The following is a 7484-nucleotide window of genomic DNA, read 5'->3' as shown; positions in this document are numbered from 1 at the left end:
GACTTGACTATATCAATGTGGCGACTTGACTATATCAATGTGGCGACTTGACTATATCAATGTGGTGACTTGACTATATCAATGTGGCGACTTGACTATATCAATGTGGCGACTTGACTATATCATTGTGGCGACTCCCCAAATATCAGTTTTGTATAATACACTCAACCTCTGTATAATAATACATTCAGTATGTTATGCTAAAAAGTAAAGAAAGACTGTAAAAAAACTGTTTGTGTTATTCAATGAATATAAGAAAAAAATACTCTGAAGATATCTTTTCTAAAATCATGGTTGAAAATCAAAAATGTGTGATAATGATAACATTTTCTGACTACATACGAAGAAAAACTGAAAATAATAATTGTAGTATGACCAAAACATAAGCAATTATTGCCCTGGCAACAATAAGAAGAAAAAATTTGTATGTATTTTAATATTTGTTCATTGTGCTGGAAGCTGTACTCATTTTTATTAAAATCGATTCCAGGTTATTGAAGAGGTAAACTGAGTCTCGTGAGTTTTTCAGTTTCTTGAAATATCTGTTGTGTAGTGTTGAACTTTGGTTAAAATAATATAGTGTTTAGATTCTTAAATCAAAGAAGTTGATAGAAATATTTTGTAAAAAACGTTTTTTTACACCTTGTTTATATGCTTATAAAACTAATAGTGAAAGCATACGATTTTTATAGCATGTCTGTATAATGTCTGTATATCCTCGTAATGGAAACTTACTTATAGTATTCGCTTGTAGTCTGTATATTTTTCCCGAGCTAACGTTGTTCCTCAGATCTGATGTAGTCAATACCAAAATTTCACCTGTCAAAAGATGAAATGTTTCTTAACATTTAGTGAATGTGACGATCCAAGAAAAGAATTACATAGAGCATTAAAAATAGACAAAACATACTGGTTAAATGTGTAATACAGTTCCTCAACAAAACATACTGGTTAAATGTGTCATGCAGTTCCTCGACAAAACATACTGGTTAAATGTGTCATACAGTTCCTCAACAAAACATACTGGTTAAATGTGTCATACAGTTCCTCAACAAAACATACTGGTTAAATGTGTCATACAGTTCCTCAACAGAACATACTGGTGAAATGTGTCGTACAGTTCCTCAACAAAACATACTAGTGAAATGTGTCACACAGTGTCCCATTCAGAGATGGAACCAGCGCGGGGCAATGCCCCGTGGTCGTGACACTGGGGGGTTGGTGGTCTGGACTTCTGAAAAAAGGGGTCCCAGATCATTTCTTTGCCCGAGGCCCCTGACTGCTTGTTCTGCTACTGGTGCCATTCACACATTTTGCCTTCATTTATCTCATTTTAATTAATTGCAGTGTATTAATTTTATTTTGTTTCAACCATTAACAGAAATGCCTTAGTCATATTGTTTCATATAATCTGTCAATAAAAAGTGTTTTATATTTATTTCATCTTCATACCATGTCTTTCTTCTTCCACCATGACAAATCGTGACCCCTATCTACCTACATACTAAGTCCTCACATCTCCTGTTATAGCTAAAAGGAACAGGCACGACCCAGTAGTTAACATCCTAGAACTTTGAACCTGAGGAATTGTGGGTGTTGTCACAACATACATACTGTACTTTAGGATCATAGGTGCACTATAAGAGTCAGGGTCAGATCTTAGTATTTGGTCAGACGAGATGGAAGTTGGATCTCTGACTATCTTCTATTCTATCAGTTCAAAATTAAGGATGGATATGTATCTTTGTATGAAAATTCATCCCTATACACTCTGCTTATTGAATTCAACTTCTATGTTCACAAAACTTACATTTGGTGGCAGCATCATGAAGTGTTGAAATGGGTAACATTGTGTTTTTGCGGTTAAAGTTCAGTGTTGGTGATATTAGTCTCATGCTTATTGAGAACATAAAATTGAATACGTATTACTTCTGGATTTTAGTTTTATATATATATATATGTGTGTGTGTGTGTGTTTCCCTGGTTGATTCAAGTTATTTTACATCACTTAACTAATTTCACTTCATTCAGCTTATTCTGTAAATTGCAGGTTGTTTGATATGGAAGACTAGAATGTGAGGTACGATCATTTGGTTAAACGGGACGCACAGGGATGACTTGTGGACATTACACGAGGGACTTGATTCCATGAAATCAACTTCTTCTGGTTTAGGGTTTTGATGTTTCATGACATCAAATTCAAGAAGAGAGTACCACATTATACTTTGAAGTGTAACTGAACTAGTGCTGCTAGCTAATCACTAAAAATTAACATCTTCGCATGCTATTAGCAACCTTTAATCTAACAGCTCAAATCTTTACACCAAACTTAAAGCTTCCAGTCTGTTCCAAAGTAGCGTTATGTACAAATAAACGATCTTTATATTCTGAGTCATTGATCAGTTTAATGTTGTACTTTTCTAGTCAACTTGGACTGCAAACAATTAGACGTGGTGTCCTCAGGTAAAATTCTACATTCAGGTGATATGTATGCACATTTTTATTCCATTATTATCAATTCCAGTAAGACTAAAGCAGCTCTTTCACTATAAAACAAAGAAAATACTTTTTAAATAATAGTATACGATCTTTAAAGTTCTTATTAAAATAACAACTGGGATATAACTTCTTTGAATAAGGCCTCTTCAGAAAGACAATTCTGACCTGAAGTGCTATCTTTGCTTAAAACTATATACAAGTTCAACCCTATCTAATCATCCTCAGAAGGACACATACATTTCAGTGGACTAACGTTATTATCAAAACTGGGAAGTAATGACTGTTGTGTGCCTAGGTCTGCAAATTTCAAGTACGCAAGACATCGTTGCAAAGGAATTCAAAGCTTATTTTGTGTACTGTCTATTTACAGAAAAGACACATCCCTACAAGCCGTCTATTTTGACAGCCTAAGGCCGAGGTTCAAACATTGTATGCAGATGGGCATATCGTGTTTACCTGTAACATCTAAGTACAGAAAACTTGTACTGAAATTTGAAACATTTATTTGAATAAAGATGCTTCAGTGTTGTGACAGGATTGCAGCTATAACATGTGCATATTATATTTGGTCGGTGTAGTACTTGGATAAGAAACTGTCACGTGTCGCACCCTTTTTCTTTAAAAAAGTAATGGTCGAAATATAGGTTGATGTTCTGTATACAAAACTCTGCAATCAAGAAGTCAAACTAAACTAAAATATACATTGGCCTAATAACAAAATGAGCGAAATATGTGTAAGAAGAGAACACTCAAAATGTTTGCATAAAATTGTATTGTTTTAGCCACCATTAGTGAACATGTTCAATGTTTTAAATCGAAGTCAACAATTAACATTCTTACCGTTTCCATCAGCTTCTAGGCCTAATATAAACTTCTGAGTGAAACTTGTGTTACAGTGTTTCTTCTTCTTCTCTCTGACACACAGATTTCCCGCTTTCCACTCCCTGTTCTCTTCCTTTAAGTAGTGTAGCGATCTAATGTAACCATCAGAATATTGTTAAGATAGTTCAAAAGGCTCACGTGGGTGGGTGTCATATATTAGAGCATTACATTGTTGTCGCAGTATTGTAAAATTGCGAATTATCCAATATGTGGTTGCAACAATTAATCAAGGGTGTTCGAAGATTAAACAATCCCCCTTGACCTCGCGCGTGGTCTAGGAATATGGGCTTAACTTGAGAAAATAGGAAATTAATGTACACGAGGTATGTAAGTTTAAAAAGGTAAACGTGAGAGTAATGGTAAAAAAATAATAATAAAAAGTGAAGAGCAAAGTAGACTAAACTAAACGGCCGATGTCGGACCGAAGGTCCATCAGGGCGACGGTGATCTAAAAATCCTATGCCGAGAATTTAATGTGTGTGTGTGTCGGGGGGGGGGGAGGAGTACCCCGAGAAAACCCACTTTCACTGGTAACGACCGATTCGTTACTAGTGCCTGGTTAGCGAGAAGAAGTAAGTGGGGAAGGCAAAGTATAGTCCGGTGCTGGAGGTTGATTAGCTTTTGAATGAGTTGTGGAGTCTCCTGGTGTTCATCTAGGTTTTCTTATTGAATAGGTTCCGGTTCCAGGCAAGTGGTAAAGGCGCGGAGTCCTCGGTGTCGTTGGTCAGTAGGCGGAAGGCACAGAAAGGTTCGTCAGGTAGGTAAAGATCGGGGGGAGGTGTCAATTACTAGGGCGTTCGGTGAGCTTGACGCCGATGAAGTATAAAGTGGCTTGGGGCTGGGAGGCGGGTTTTTGGTTTGTTGATAGGCGTCGTTGGTAACTGTGGAGACTTGTGGCTGGGTCTGGGTGCCTTTTTTCCTTCTAGTAGTGGTGGTTTGGGTTGACATATCTTGTGATTCAGGAGTGGGTGAGGTTTGAGTGGCTTAGTCTACTGTAATAGGATGGGCGGTGAGTACTGGTTGGCGGTGGATTTCTTTTGGGTGTTGAGAAGCATGGGCTTGGGGGGTAGGTTAGGAAAGGTATGGGGTGGGTGAGGCTTACAGTAAGGTTTTTCTGCCTTAAAGTGGTGGTAATCAAGGTAGCAGCCGTGGGTGAGGCTTACGGTAAAGTTTTTCTGCCTTAAAGTGATGGTAATCAAGGTAGTAGCCGTGGGTGAGGATGAAATCTGCAGTAGTTTTGGAAGTTGTGACAACTTTCATGAACGTGGAGGGTGAACCTGTTTTCTTTGACTGGATCCGGTGGACTGCGTGAATCGTAGAGTTGGTTGTAACTTCAAGGGCTTGATGTATTTCGTCTGGCGTGAAGGATAAATTAACGTTCCTAAGAAATATTGCGTGGAGACTGTCATTGCTTTTGGGGGGCTGGCAAGTGACCGGGGGGGGGGGGTTGAAGACCAAGGGTGGCGAATGTAGCAAAAGTCTTCGAGTGACTTGGGTTGGAGGAGTATACCTCCCATTCGTAGACGTCGGGTGCGTTCAGGGAATACTTGGGCTTCAGGCTTCTACCATTTCTATTTTCGCAACAGTTGTTTTTCGAGTGCTACAGTGAAGCCGTCTTCAGAAGTAGCCCTGTGCTTATTTGTTTTATTGTTATTATCACCTACTTAATTAAACTCAGATCGTTACTTATATAATTATTATCAGATTAAAACTGACTATATTTTAAAAATTAAGAAAATTACAAAAACCAGAGGTATATACAATGGAAACATAGTTTACGGAATTATCATCGTATAAAACGACGGCTCATATCCACCATCCTTTGTTTTCTTTACTTTCACCCATTAAAGTTCTTATAATTATCAATGTGGCCCGGCATGGCCAGGTGGTTAGGGCGCTCTACTCGTAATCTGAGAGTCGCGGGTTCGAATCCCCGTCACACCAAACATGCCAACCTCCGCCTTTGCCTGGTCCCAAGTCCAGGATGAGAAAGGAGGAGGGTTGGGCGCGTAAAAACCAACCTGCTACAAGTAACTTCAACAACACCTTCCGTTGGCGAGGTGTTGTTGCGGCCCTATGCTTCACTGGGAGTTTACAGGAATAAAAAAAAAAAAAATATCAATGTAATATTTTCCGTTGATGCCATGGTTACTTGATAATTTACTATCAGTTTAAAACTGTCTATCTTTTAAAAATTAAGAAACTCACTAACGTTTTAAAAATGCCAGTTTATTGGGTTTGCCAGTTCTGTGTGACAGTTAATTCAAGTAAATAAACAAATGAATAATATTATTAATATACAATTTGATTTTAAAATAAACAAATGAACAATATTATTAATATACAATTTGATTTTAAAATAAACAAATGAATAATATTATTAATATACAATTTGATTTTAAAATAAATAAATAATTTGATGCTAATAAATATATATATATAATCCTAATTCTGAAGTGAAATTACTTAACTAAAATTAATAAAAATTATAGTTCACAATAAAAAAGTTGCTCTTCAAATAACTGGTGGTATAAATAGCACCTAGACCACTACTATGTTTGTAGTATCTCAGCCGGCATGGTCAACCGTGGTATTGAACAGAAGGTCTCGTTACTATTTAATATGGGAGATATTCTCAATTTTCGTACGTAAGTTCTTATAATGTTATATGTCTTATATATATGAGAGCGTCTTTACATTTTCTGTCAGTGTATTTTGTGGCTTTAATCAAAATTTTGTTTCTGGAGCAGGGTAGAATATCAGCCTGAGTTGTTAGGGCATGAATGGTCAAAAGTTGTCTGCTAGGATACCTTTCTCGTTGTTGTTTAAACACGGTTTCTTATCCTAGTATTTAAGCCTAAGTAAGAACTTTTCGTTTTTAATACAGCAAAAAGGGGGGGGGGGAGGCTTAGCCTAATCAGTCTGAATAACCCATACATGAGCATTATACCAACCATTATCTTAGTTTACAATCCAATTCACAATTTACTAAAATTTTTAGAAGCTAAACAGTCTTCCTTTATGATCTCAAAATAAGAATATATATATTTCGGTTAAAACGGTCCATTAGCTTGATGAACGACGCAAATAAGCTCAACGTTAAGTTTTGTCTTAGAAGTTAGAAAATATCCGGTATTTTTCAAAAATGTTGCGCTTCCTGAAGAACAAATACATTCTTAAAAAATATGTCACTCAGTTGAGTCATATATTATTTTTTTGAATAATCTTTCCTTGGTACTTTAGTGCATCAAGAAATAACAGTTGACTTTTACCAAACGAGTAGCCTAAGAAGGCTTAGAAGTTAGACTGTCAGAGTTAAGACTTATTTAAGATTACTTTTACTTTGTCAAGACTCGGTCGGAAACTAAAAACATAACACAAACATTTCTTCGTTGGTAGTTCCCTTTCCGGAAGTGATTACGTAAAAAGCGTTGTAAGGTTTTCTTGTTTTCCGTAAATTCCACCAATCTTGAATGAGCGTTTCAAGTTGAAGCCATCGTGTTAATATTGTAGAGTAATTCTCTTGTTGACGGGTGCTTTTATTTTAGCTGGTGAAAATAACTCAACGTTTAGTCCACGTAACAATAATAGATTACTTTATTTTCAATGTTTCTATGAACTTGAGCTGTCATAAATTTCATATAGGCCTACGTTACAAATTAGATTAACTCATGTAAAACAAATCTATTTACTTGTACAAAGTAACCGCGATAGCCAACATACTGACTAATTCATTCTCTGTCTTGGAATGTGCTCATCAGTCTCTTAACTGTGTCATATGTATAACCTACTTTTTCAAATAAAAAAATATTCAACAGAATTTTACTAAATAAAAAAAAGGTTTTAGATGATTTACTAATATTTAGTTTTTACTGAGCATAAGCACTAGAACCATAACGTTAACATTTGGGGTTTGGTTTCACTCATGGATCTTAGAATTTAGTTAGTCGCAAGGCTTTTTTCTGACGTGCAGTTCTAAATTGTGGTATATACAGAAAAGGCAACCCAATATTGTATTTCTTTACTAAAGAACGTTAAATAACACATGGTTATATGTTCAACACAATTACAAGTATTTAATCTAAACTTCTTATTCTTTGTTG

The 7484-nt window shown here is 36.1% G+C and overlaps 1 long non-coding RNA gene across 1 annotated transcript in view; it reads right to left on the bottom strand.

Annotated features, from left to right (window-relative positions):
• LOC111083192 overlaps window positions 1-3468 on the bottom strand; it is a 5756-nt gene extending 2288 nt beyond the window's left edge. Inside the window, exons 1-2 of the long non-coding RNA XR_002608862.1 lie at window positions 3340-3468; window positions 736-819 (exon numbers count right to left, since the gene is read on the bottom strand). This is a non-coding gene — a long non-coding RNA (uncharacterized LOC111083192). The remainder of the gene's footprint in view (window positions 1-735; window positions 820-3339) is intronic.
• Between the last annotated feature and the right edge of the window lie 4016 nt (window positions 3469-7484).

The sequence above is a fragment of the Limulus polyphemus genome, unplaced genomic scaffold, assembly GCF_000517525.1.
Source record: "Limulus polyphemus unplaced genomic scaffold, Limulus_polyphemus-2.1.2 Scaffold8508, whole genome shotgun sequence".
NCBI classification, from domain to species: domain Eukaryota; kingdom Metazoa; phylum Arthropoda; class Merostomata; order Xiphosura; family Limulidae; genus Limulus; species Limulus polyphemus.
Note: the sequence above shows the minus strand (reverse complement) of the source record. Positions and strands in the feature narration are given on the sequence as shown.